This window comes from Hemibagrus wyckioides, linkage group LG16 (genome assembly GCF_019097595.1).
Source record: "Hemibagrus wyckioides isolate EC202008001 linkage group LG16, SWU_Hwy_1.0, whole genome shotgun sequence".
NCBI classification, from domain to species: domain Eukaryota; kingdom Metazoa; phylum Chordata; class Actinopteri; order Siluriformes; family Bagridae; genus Hemibagrus; species Hemibagrus wyckioides.
The window spans coordinates 19,150,832-19,164,284 of NC_080725.1; positions in this window are offsets into that span (position 1 = coordinate 19,150,832).

Genomic DNA, 13,453 nt, shown 5'->3' on the forward strand with positions numbered 1-13,453 from the left:
AGCATTCAGAGTTCCTTTCACTGGAACTAAGGGGCCAAGCCCAGCTCCTGAAAAACAACCCCACACCATAATCCCCCCTCCACCAAACTTTACACTTGGAACAATGCAGTCAGACAAGTACCGTTCTCCTGGCAACCGCCAAACCCAGACTCGTCCATCAGATTGCCAGATGGAGAAGCACGATTCGTCACTCCAGAGAACGCGTCTCCACTGCTCTAGAGTCCAGTGGCGGCGTGCTTTACACCACTGCATCCGGCGCTTTGCATTGCACTTGGTGACGTATGGCTTGGATGCAGCTGCTCGGCCATGGAAACCCATTCCATGAAGCTCTCTGCGCACTGTTCTTGAGCTAATCTGAAGGCCACATGAAGTTTGGAGGTCTGTAGCGATTGACTCTGCAGAAAGTTGGTGACCTCTTCGCACTATGCGCCTCAGCATCCGCTGACCCCGCTCCGTCAGTTTACGTGGCCTACCACTTCGTGGCTGAGTTGCTGTCGTTCCCAAACACTTCCACGTTCTTATAATACAGCTGACAGTTGACTGTGGAATATTTAGGAGCGAGGAAATTTCACGACTGGATTTGTTGCACAGGTGGCATCCTATCACAGTTCCACACTGGAATTCACTGAGCTCCTGAGAGCGACCCATTCTTTCATAAATGTTTGTAAAAACAGTCTGCATGCCTAGGTGCTTGATTTTATACACCTGTGGCCGTGGAAGTGATTGGAACACCTGATTCTGATTATTTGGATGGGTGAGCGAATACTTTTGGCAATATAGTGTATCTCGCGATGGGTAGAAAAAAGGAAACAAGTGGAAAGGAATTAGCGTAGCTGCTGTTCATAATATTAGCTAGCACTAGATGATAATGTGAATTTAATCAGATGCACTGGAGTACAAGGTAATGGGATATATTATGTGTAAGTCTGGCTAAAGAGAGATGTTTTTAATCTATGTTTAAACTGGGAGACTGTGTCTGAGCCCCGAACACTGTCAGGAAAACTATTCCAAAGGTTAGTAGCTAAATACGAAAATGTTCTACGCACTTTCGTAGACTTTGATATTCTGGGATCTACCAGAAGTCCAGAGTTTTGCAATCTCAAGGAGCATAACGGATTGTAGCATGTTAGAAGACTAGCTAGATATGTGGGAGCTAAACCATTTAGTGCCTTGTACGTAAATAGTGCTAGTTTGTAATAAATTCTAAACTTAACAGAGACCCAGTACGGCTGACAATATTGGGGTTAAATGACCATATTTTCTTGACCTGGTAAGAACTCTGGCGGCTGCATTCTGGACTAACTGTAGCTTGTTTATTGAAGATGCAGGACAACCACCTAGTAATGCATTACAATAGTCCAGTCTCGTGGTCATGAATGCATGAACTAGCTTTTCTGCATCAGATACAGATAAAATGTTTCTAAGCTTGGTAATATTTCTAAGGTGGAAGAAGGCTGCTTTTGCAGTGTTGGAAATATGTTTTTTAAAGGACAAGTTGCTGTCTAATATTACACCCAGGTCTTTCGCTGTCAAGCTAGTAGTAATAGTACATCCTTCGTTCTTCACTTCATTAGACACAACATTTCACTGCTAAACAGTCTCATGACTTCAAGTAATGTTTATTAATAAACACAATTGATTTCTTCATTCAGGCATCAAATCAAACTCACTTCTTATTAAAAAAATTATAATTAATAATTGAGTATTTTGCTCAGCCAAAGGTTTGCATCCCAGTTTTGCATGATTGAAATTGTAGTGTCATTGTTTGTTTGTTTTTTTGTAATTTTTCTTGGTTTTCATCAATCGTTTTTGAAACCTTTAAACTACTTATACCATTTATTAAGTAATTAACATTTTTAAAACCTTTATTTTTTGACAGATGGCCAACACGTGCATCTGGAGGCTGCACCATTAAATATGATTATAAAACCTGTACATATGAAGTGATTCGTGTCAATGAAAATGTTTCCTGTCGCTTTGTTGGAAAGTGATTATAACAACTGAAAGATGATTAAGGATCATCACAAAATTAAGAGAGCAGAAGTACAAATATAACACGATGATGCCTTTAAACCTATAATTAAAAAAAATTGTTTACTGACTTACTTTTGTGGCTTGATGTTTCAGTAAAGCAGACTGGAGCGTCTGGTTTTAATAAAGAAAATTCTGTACAATATTTCCTGAGGAAAATCTGATCTGATATTTCTGATATTTATTTTATTTGCCATCAAGTGTGTCTGGAGGCTGCACCATTAAATATGATTATGACGCCTGTACATATGAATTGATTTATGCAGATAAAAATCTTCCCGATCTCAGAATGAAGAGAGCAGAAGTACAAATATAACATAATGATGACATTGAACCTACAATGAAAATTATTTACTGACTTTTTTGTATTTTGGGGCTTGTTGTGTCAGTAAAGCAGTCTGGAGAGTCTGGTTTAATAAAGAAAATTTACTGTTTACTGTCCAATACTTTGCTAAGAAAAATCTGATCTGCTAGAAAAATGAGATGGATATTCACTTTTCATTATTACAGAGTTATTCCCGAAGAACTTTGTAATATTATCTAACATCTCATAGTCTTCATTAACATTTCCTGTAGTGTCCTGAAATAGTTCATCTCTTTGGAATAAGCTTATTGTGTTTATACAAAATGCTTAAAAGTGAGAAATTATTACCGTGTGTATTTTCTTTACCGATATTTCAAAAGATAATGGACGACATATGCACAAATACTCAGAAATAGTTTATTCAGTTACAATCAGTGCTTACATTACATACAGTGTGTAAACATTTCATGCAGAAGTGTGTAAACATTTCTGCACTCAGATTATCAGATAATTGAATAAAGTGGAGGTTTACATGCATACACACACACACACACAAATACACATGCCTTCGGATGTATTTTACATAAATTAATAACATGTTACAATAACAGTACATGAATAACCCTGGAAACTAATGATGATTTAATACATGTACTAATCACAAACTAATGAAGCGTTATTAACTTCAATGAGTCTTAGGAATCCATGTGTGAATAATGAACACCTTACACAATGTGCAGTATCCCTCTAATGGTTTTATAATAAGTGCAATATATACACAGATCAGCCATAACATTATGACCACTGACAGGTGAAGTGAATAAGACTGATGATCTCCTCATCATGGCACCTGTTAGTGGGTGGGATATATTAGAGGCAGCAAGTGAACATTTTGTCCTCAAAGTTGATGTGTTAGAAGCAGGAAAAATGGGCAAGAGTAAGGATTTGAGCGAGTTTGATGAAGGGACAAATAGTGATGGCTAGACCACTGTATCAGAGCATCTCCAAAACTGCAGCTCTTGTGGGGTGTTCCCGGTCTGCAGTGGTCAGTATCTATCAAAACTGGTCCATTTAAGAAACAGTGGTGAACCAGTGACAGGGTCATGGACGGCCAAGGCTCATTGATGCACGTAGGGAGCGAAGGCTGGCCTGTGTGATCCGATCCAACAGACGAGCTACTGTTGCTCAAATTGCTGAAGAAGTTAACGCTGGTTCTGATAGAAAGGTGTCAGAATACACAGTGCATCACAATTTATGTGTATAACCCTATGCCGCAGACCAGTCTGGGTGCCCATGCTGACCCCTGTGCACCACCAAAAGTGTCAACAATGGGCATGTAAGCACAGAACTGGACCATGGAGCAATGGAAGAAGGTGTCCTGGTCTGATGAATCACTTTTTCTTTTACGTGGATGGCCGGGTGCATGTGGTCGCTTACCTGAGGAACACCTGGCACCAGGATGCACTATGGGAAGAAGGCAAGCCAGCTGAGGCAGTGTCATGCTTTAGGCAATGTTCTGCTGGGAAACCTTGGGTCCTGCCATCCATGTGGATGTTTCTTTGACACGTACCACCTACCTAAGCACTGTTGCAGACCATGTACACCTTTCATGGAAACGGTATTCCCTGATGGCTGTGGCCTCTTTCAGCAGGATACTGCACCGTCAAAGCAAAATGTTGTTGATCTTGACTTGGCTTCCAAATTCCCCAGATCTCAATACAACTGAGCATCTGTGGGATGTGCTGGACAAACAAGTGTGATCCGTAGAGGCCCCACCTCACAACTTAGGGACTTACCAAATGGCAGAAATGTAAATGTAAATGAGGCAAGTGACACCGATTAAGACGGAAGATGGCTCACGTTTGAGCTCATCCCTAAATTAAGTTAAAGATTAGAACATTTTATCTGTGTAACCTTTTGCATAATTTGGGTCATTGTGAGCCTTCACTTGGTTTCCTTAAAGTTCTTAGTACTTTATACAATGGCAATAATCTATTATATTTTATTTTACTTTCCTATACCACTTTAAGCACGTTAGTTAATGTAAAATTAACGTATAATTAACACGTGGGGTGAATATGTTCTATGGGAAAGCATATGAACAACATGCCACATTTCGTATCATGACAGGTTTTAGGGGAGTTCGGTTTTTTTGGAGATTTTGACATTTTCTAGTGTCAAATTTCAGGAGAGCCCCGAGGAAAATGACTGTAGCTACATCTTTGCTAGTAGTATAATAGCTACGTTATTAAGTAGCTAGTAGCTCCATTTTTTAAGCACTTACGTGTCAGTACACCACAGATGACATCCTAAACATTTCCACATGATATCACCTGCTGGTACATCCTACATGTTCAGAGTTAAACTCTTGCACCATAAATTATTTCTCTGACACTGCTATACCGTCACACACTCAGCTCATTAACTAGATATCTGATGCTCACTTCGTACTTCATTTACTGCTGCAAAACAGTAGCGAGAAGCTAATTACACTGTGCACTTGTGCATAAATATAGTGGCAATAAAATAGTGCTGAATGAAATGAAGAGTGTAAAATCCACACATAAGCAAGGGCACACAGAGAAATAGATGTGAAGCACTCGAGTGAGTTCATCTTCACAACAAACTCAAGGACATGGATGTGCTTTGGATAATGAGCTGAAAGTCTTTTTTTTTTTTAATAGCATGAAGTTCTGGTTGAAACAACACTGGTGCAAAGGAGGCTGTTGCTTTCTAAACATTGCTAAACATTAAGATTGAACACTTTATAGTGGGTTTCATCTCGGAAACATCGCCACCTAACAACTCAGATTATTGTGCACACGTACACCAATCAAGCATAACTTTATGATCACCTGCCTAATATTGTGTTGGTCCCCCTTTTGCTGCCAAAACAGCCCTGATATGTGGAGGCATGGACCCTGAAGGTGTGCTGTGGTATCTGGCACCAAAATGTTAGCAGTAGATCCTTTAAATCCTGTAAGTTGCCAGGTGAAGCCTCCATGGATCGAACTTGTTTGTCCAGAACATCTGGGGACTTTGGAAGCCAAGTCAAGACCTCAAACTCATTGTTGTGCTCATCACTCCATTCCTCAACCATTTTTGCTTTGTGGCACGGCGTATTATCCTGCTGAAAGAGGCCACAGCCATCAGGGAATACCGTTTCCGTGAAAGGGTGTACATGGTCTGCAACAGTGCTTAAGTAGGTGGTGTGTGTCAAAGTAACATCCACATGGACGGCAGGATGCAAGGTTTCCCAGCAGAACATTGCCCAAAGCATGACACTGCCTCCGCTGGGTTGCCGTCTTCCCATAGTGCATCCTGGTGCCATGTGTTCCCCGGGTAAGTGAAGCACACGGCCATCCACGTGATGTAAAAGAAAACGTGATTCATCAGACCAGGACACCTTCTTCCATTGCTCCGTGGTCAAATCCTTACACTTGCCCATTTTTCCTGCTTCTAACACTTAAACTTTGAGGACAAAATGTTCACTTGCTGTCTAATATATCCCACCCACTAACAGGTGCCATGCTGAGGAGATCATCAGTGTAATAAGTAATCCAGCACCATACAGTGATGATTATGTACGCAGCTGCATAGGGCAGGTTAACTCATATTCTTACTCATAGAGCATGTTTGATTTATTTTAGCTCTACAAGTTAAAGAATATATTAAATAAGGTGTATTTAAGGTGGAATGTATTTAAGGTGGAATTCATTTATGTGAAATGTTTTTTTCGACTGTCCTACAGTATAATGGAAGTAAAAATGTAAACGTAGAGTATAAAATATAAGAAATGCAACTAAAATATAATGTATAAAAGATGCACTAGAAGAATCTAAAATAAATAAGTATAAAAAGAATATAAGAATATAATACAAAATATAATATAAACTATCATTATACAATATATAAAAATAAAAATCGAATAAAAAAAAAAACAAGAGTAGAATAGAAAGGTACTTGAAGGTTAAGGTACTGAAGGCTCTTCAGTAGATAGTGATTAGTCCATGTCTTAATCAACATTAGTTCATATATATATGTGTGTGTGTGTGTGTGTGTGTGTGTGTGTGTGTGAAAATAAATTAATTCAGGTATCAGCACATGATTATTCATGGACAGTTATTGTAAAGTGTTATAGACACTTCATAAGAGTAATAATATACTTTGATAATAATATAATAAGATTTGATGCTTTGGTTTAACAAAGATTAAAGCAAAAAAAATGCAAAAGCTAAAAAAGAGTTTTTCTTTGTTAGGAGACAATTATGTAAGCTGTGATTTAAGTGCTTTCAGTCAGTCTCAGTAACACTTTAACTCAGTTTTTTAGTGTGTGTGTGTGTGTTTGTGTGTGTGTGTGTGTGTGTGTGTGAGAGAGAGAGAAAGAGAGAGAGAGAGAATGTGTGTGTGTGTGTGTGTGTGATTAGATTGTGTGAATGAGAGAGTGAGAATGAGACAGAGAGAAAGTGTGTGTGTGTTTGAGAGAGAGAGAGAGAGAGAGTGTGTGTGTGTGTGTGATCACACTGTATGAGAGAGTGAGAATTAGAGAGAGAAAGTGTGTGTGTTTGAGAGAGAGAGAGAGAGAGAGAGAGAGAGTGTGTGTGTGTGTGTGATCACACTGTATGAGAGAGTGAGAATTAGAGAGAGAAAGTGTGTGTGTTTGAGAGAGAGAGAGAGAGAGAGAGAGAGAGAGAGAGAGCGAGGGAGAGAGAGAGAGAGAGAGAGCGAGGGAGAGAGAGTGTGTGTGTGTGATCACACTGTATGAGAGAGTGAGAATTAGAGAGAGAAAGTGTGTGTGTTTGAGAGAGAGAGGGAGCGAGGGAGAGAGAGAGTGTGTGTGTGTGTGTGTGATCACACTGTATGAAAGAGTGAGAATTAGAGAGAGAAAGTGTGTGTGTCTGAGAGAGAGAGAGAGAGAGAGAGAGGAGGAGGAGGAGGCTGGTGAGGGAATAACAGTTTTTATTGTAGCTATAACATAAGTGAGAAAAGGGGCTAATTTGCCTCTCAGGCATTCCACAACATTAAATCGAATTATAATCTACTAAAATAAATTAAACGTCATTCATTAATACATGAAACATTGTAATCACAGACAAAAGGCTGTGGTATAAGTGCAACAACACACTCCAGACCCTGCAGAAATACTGCAGCACAGTCACAGCATGGCCTGTCGTGTGTGATTCCTTACATAAACCACACTTTATACCTTTTATCCATTTCCTGTTACATTTCCTGTTTTTTTTTTTTTCTGAGAAACTTAGAAAAGATTCAACTTTTTCCCTTAAAGGAAATTTTACTCAATCTACAAATTTGTTAAATATCGAGTAGAACTGGTTTATTTTCAGAATGATTTGTTACTATAGAAATGGGAGCGTAGTAGATTGAGTATATTGTGATCATCAGTTCTGGGCTGAAACGTTCAAACTACTTTATCACAGATGAAAAAATAATAGACATCTATAAAACTTATAATATGCTTCCTGTTGTTAGAAAAAAAATCAACAGAGATATTCAACATAAAAAAAAAAATGCATAGAAATGCAAAAATTAATTAACTTTATCTTCTTTTCCCAGTGGAGAGATGAACTAAATTCAATTAAATCTCAGACTCAGAGGCAGTGTGTTAGGAAAGCTCGTTAATTAGAACTTTTCTATCTCATTATACATCATCTGAAGTAGCAACCCAAATATCTGCTTCTCCTCGTATTCATATCGACGACTTTCAAAGAAATGGTCTGAACATATCACTCCTCCTGACAAGGGAAATAGGGAATCTTCGGTGCTGAGGAAATTGCCATCATTAACGTGGACGTAATGCAGCCGCAGCCCGAGGAAGGAAGGACGGGGAAATTTAGGACACGGGCACACACGTGATAACGGCACAGCGATGAGCTTTCGATTGGTAGCTTGAGGAAACACGGAGGTGAGGAATATTGTACCAAGTTCTTTGTGACTTGCATCCAGTCCTAGTTAAATGTTCCAGCGGGATATGTGAGAGAGGATGATGATACATTTTTTCAACAGCACAGGTATCAATGTTTCATTTAATTTGATTTTAGTTATACAGCAGTTTTAACAATCGACACTGTCACAAAGCAGCTTTGCAGAAAAATATCAATTCATGTGATTAGTTGTTGGAAATAATAGTGATAAGTGATTCGTTATGAGGAATAATGGTGATTGGTTGTAGGGAATAATGGTGATTAGTTGTAGGGAATAATGGTGATTGGTTGTAGGGAATAATGGTGATTGGTTGTTGGGAATAATGGTGATTGGTTGTTGGGAATAATGGTGATTGGTTGTTGGGAATAATGGTGATTGGTTGTTGGGAATAATGGTGATTAGTTGTAGGGAATAATGGTGATTGGTTGTTGGGAATAATGGTGATAAGTGATTGGTTGTTGGGAATGATGGTGATTGGTTGTTGGGAATAATGGTGATTGGTTGTTGGGAATAATGGTGATTGGTTGTAGGGAATAATGGTGATTGGTTGTTTGGAATAATGGTGATAAGTGATTGGTTGTTTGGAATAATGGTGATTGGTTGTTGGGAATGATGGTGATTGGTTGTTGGGAATAATGGTGATTGGTTGTTGGGAATAATGGTGATAAGTGATTGGTTATTGGAAATAATAGTGATTGGTTGTAGGGAATAATGGTGATAAGTGATTGGTTACTGGGAATAATGGTGATTGTTTGTAGGGAATAATGGTGATTGTTTTTTGGGAATAATGGTGATTGGTTGATTGGAATAATGGTGCTAAGTGATTGGTTGTTTGGAATAATGGTGATTGGTTGTTGGGAATGATGGTGATTGGTTGTTGGGAATAATGGTGATTGGTTGTTGGGAATAATGGTGCTAAGTGATTGGTTGTTTGGAATAATGGTGATTGGTTGTTGGGAATGATGGTGATTGGTTGTTGGGAATAATGGTGATTGGTTGTTGGGAATAATGGTGATAAGTGATTGGTTGTTTGGAATAATGGTGATTGGTTGTTGGGAATGATGGTGATTGGTTGTTGGGAATAATGGTGATTGGTTGTTGGGAATAATGGTGATAAGTGATTGGTTGTTGGGAATAATGGCAATTGGTTGTTGGGAATGATGGTGATTGGTTGTTGGGAATAATGCTGATTGGTTGTTGAAAATAATGGTGATTGGTTGTTGGGAATGATGGTGATTGGTTGTTGGGAATAATGGTGATTGGTTGTTGAAAATAATGGTGATTGGTTGTTGGGAATGATAGTGGTTAGTTGCAGGGAATAATGGTGATAAGTGATTTGCTGTTGGGAATAATGGTGATTGGTTGTTGGGAATAATGGTGATTGGTTGTTGGGAATAATGGTGATAAGTGATTGGTTGTTTGGAATAATGGTGATTGGTTGTTGGGAATAACGGTGATAAGTGATTGGTTGTTGGGAATAATGGCGATTGGTTGTTGGGAATGATGGTGATTGGTTGTTGGGAATAATGGTGATTGGTTGTTGAAAATAATGGTGATTGGTTGTTGGGAATGATAGTGGTTAGTTGCAGGGAATAATGGTGATAAGTGATTTGGTTGTTAGGAATGATGGTGATTGGTTGTTGGGAATTATGGTGATTGGTTGTTGGGAATGATGGTGATTGGTTGTTAGGAATAATGGTGATAAGTGTTTGGTTGTTGGGAATAATAGATACAACTTTATTGTCATTGCAGAGTACAGGTACATAGCAACGAAATGCTGTTTAGCATCTACCAGAAGTGCAAATAGTAGAAATTGTGCAAGTGAACAAGTGCAGATAAATATGTAAATATGTACATCGATAAAAAAGGCTATGTCAGAGTGTGTATAGAGAAGTATGTGCAGGTAGTATTTACAGCAGATAAAGTGTAAAATTATAATTGTGCTAAAAATGTGTGCATTATGTACAATGTATGTACAACAGTAACAGATAATATACAGTGAATATACAGAAAGTATATAGTATGTATAAATATAGTATATATAAATGTATATAAATAGATAGACAAATAGATAAAAAAAACTAGGTGTAATCTATGAAATGTTTGTGACTCGGGTGGGAGGAGTCTTTGATTATTTTATGTGATTTGATTATTTTATGTGCAGACAACTATTGTGGTGAAGAGACTCAATGGCAGGTAGTTGGGTGCCGATGATCCCTTGGGCGGTTTTCACCACCCTTTGCAGTGATTTCTTTTCACACACTGTGGAGCTGCCATTCCACACTGTGATGGAGCTCGTCAAGATGCTCTCAATGATGCAGCGGTAAACGTTGGTCAGGATCTTGGGGGATAGGTGAACTTTCTTCAGTCTCCTTAGGAAGTAAAGATGCTGTTGCGCCTTCTGAACCAGAGTTGAGGTGTTCAGATGCCAGGACAGATCCTCAGAGATGTGGACGCCCAGCAACTTAAAGCTTGGAGACACAATCTACTCCAGACCCGTTGATGTAAATAGGGGAGTGTCTGCTGCTGTTAGATTTCCGGAACTCCACGATGAGCTCTTTGGTCTTTGTGGCATTGAGGGTGAGGTTCATGGAACACCATGCTGACAGTCTATGGATCTCCTCCCTGTAGGCCGATTCATCGTTGTTGCTGATTCGGCCAACAACTGTGGTATCATCTGCATATTTGATGAAAACATTGGAGTTATGCGGTGGAACACAGTCATGGGTGAACAGGGAGTAGAGCAGTGGGCTCAGCACACAGCCTTGTGGGACACCAGTGTTCAGGATGAGGGTTGAGGATATGTGATTACCCAACCTTATGTTAAAAACCTCTTGTTAAAAAGTCCATAATCCAGCTGCATATGGATGTGCAGATACCCAGGTCACTGAGTTTAGTGATCAGTTTACTAGGGACAACTATATTAAAAGCAAAGCTGAAGTCAATGAACAACATCCGAATGTATGTATTGTTATTGTCCAGGTGGGAGAGAGCAAGATGAAGATCAGTGGAAATAGCATCCACTGTAGACCTATTTGGGCAATAGGCAAACTGGTGTGGGTCCAGTGTAGGTGGGAGACATGCCCTGAGGCGACTTAGAACCAGCTTCTCAAAGCACTTCATAACAAATGGTAATTGGTTGTTGGGAATGGTGATTGGTGATTGGTTGTTAGGAATAATGGTGATATGTGTTTGGTTGTTGAAAATAATGGTGATTGGTTGTTGGGAATAATGGTTCTGATCAGGGTTGTGTCTCCTTACTGGTACTACTGGATCTTAGTGCAGCTTTTGACACCATTGACCACACTATCCTATTTGGATGCTGTCACCTTACCACCCTCACAAGTCGCTCAGGTTTGCTGACTGTGAAGTGGTTCGACACCTTATGTCCCAGGAAGCCTTCATGTCTGTCACCTTCTGGCTCTCCCTTTTAGTTATGCTGTCATAGCTAGTCTTACCGCAGTCCCTGCCTGCACTTTACACATAATCTGCATTGTCCTTAAACATCACATGATCAGAATCATACTTCATATCTTTCTCTTTCTCTCTCTGTCTACTCTCTGTCGAGCTACACACTCCTGAGCTCCCAGTGTTTGCCAGTTTCCATTGTGACCACTGCCCTACCCCTGGTCGGAGTCTCGTCGCTTGGTGGTGCCCACTGATGCTGTGGATGGATCTGTGTGGACCAGGTGACAGCCATGGACAGAGCCACTTGGGGACTTTCACACCATCACAGATCTGCCATTTCATCTGTCAGCTTCTGAAAGCAAAGAACTAATGTCTATAATAACCTCAGAAACTACACTGACCTAATAGTTCCCCATGGGCCATTGATTGCTGTTGTAGAAAGGACATTAATCAGTTACAGTTACATTTTTTACTGTTTAGTGTCACCCAAATGAGGATGGGTTCCCTTCTGAGCCTGGTTCCTCTCAAGGTTTCTTCCTCATATCATCCCAGGGAGTTTTTCCTTGCCACCGTTGCCACAGGCTTGCTCATTAGGGATAAAATAAAACAGTTTAATAATTAATTCTTATTTCTAGGTATTTAGTTATTTTTTATATTTTTTATTTTCATTTTTTCCCCCTCCCCTTTCTCCGTTTCTCTTCTTTTGTAAAGCTGCTTTGAGACAATGTTCATTGTAAAAGGCGCTATACAAAATAAATTGAATTGAATTGAATTGGTTGGTTGTTTGGAATAATGGTGATAAGTGATTTGATGTTGGGAATCATTTTGATTGGCTGTTGGGAATAATGGTGATAAGTGATTGGTTGTTAGGAATGATGGTGATTGGTTGTTGGGAATAATGGTGATTGGTTGTTGGGAATAATGGTGATTGGTTGTTGGGAATAATGGTGATAAGTGATTGGTTGTTTGGAATAATGGTGATAAGTGAATGGTTTTTGGGAAGGATGGTGATTGGTTGTTGAAAATAATGGCGATTGGTTGTTGGGAACAGTAGTGATCAGCGATTGGTCTTTGGGAACAGTGATGATCAGTGATCAGTCAGTCGGAACAGTGGTGACCAGTGATTGTTTGTTAGGAAGAATGGTGATCAGACATTCGTCTTTCGGAAGAGTAGTGCTCAATGATTAGATGCCTGGAAAAATGGGTAATCAGTGATTAGTAATCAGTAAGAATCGTAATCAGTGATTGGTTGTAAGGAACAAAGGAGTTCACTGCTTGGATCGCACATCAGCAACTCAGCTTTACACACTGGTGGTGATTCGAGCAAACCTGCTCTCTCAACATGTACAACCAGCAGCTGTGATTTGAACTGAGGCTGGATGTCTTATAAAAAGCATCATAAACTACATCAGCCAGTTGAGCCACTAAACCTCTTAGCCATTTGAGGTGCAAGTGATGAACATAACTGTAGCCCAGGGAAGAAACCTCCGACAGACAAGAACCAGTTCTTTGCTTATCCAATAGAGTTGGTGTAGAAAAGAAAGATAAAGCTTAGACAAAGTAACATTTAGAACATACTTAAAGGAATATTAAAAACCGCAAGCATTTAAAAGTACAAAAAATAAATAAAAAAATAAAACTACAAAAATAGCCTTAAGTTTTGGTAATAAAATGACCATCTAAGCAATCTTCTCTTTATTACCGGGTCTACTCGACAGATACATCACACTGAAATCAATAGTATAAAAGACCTCATAAATAGCAAAA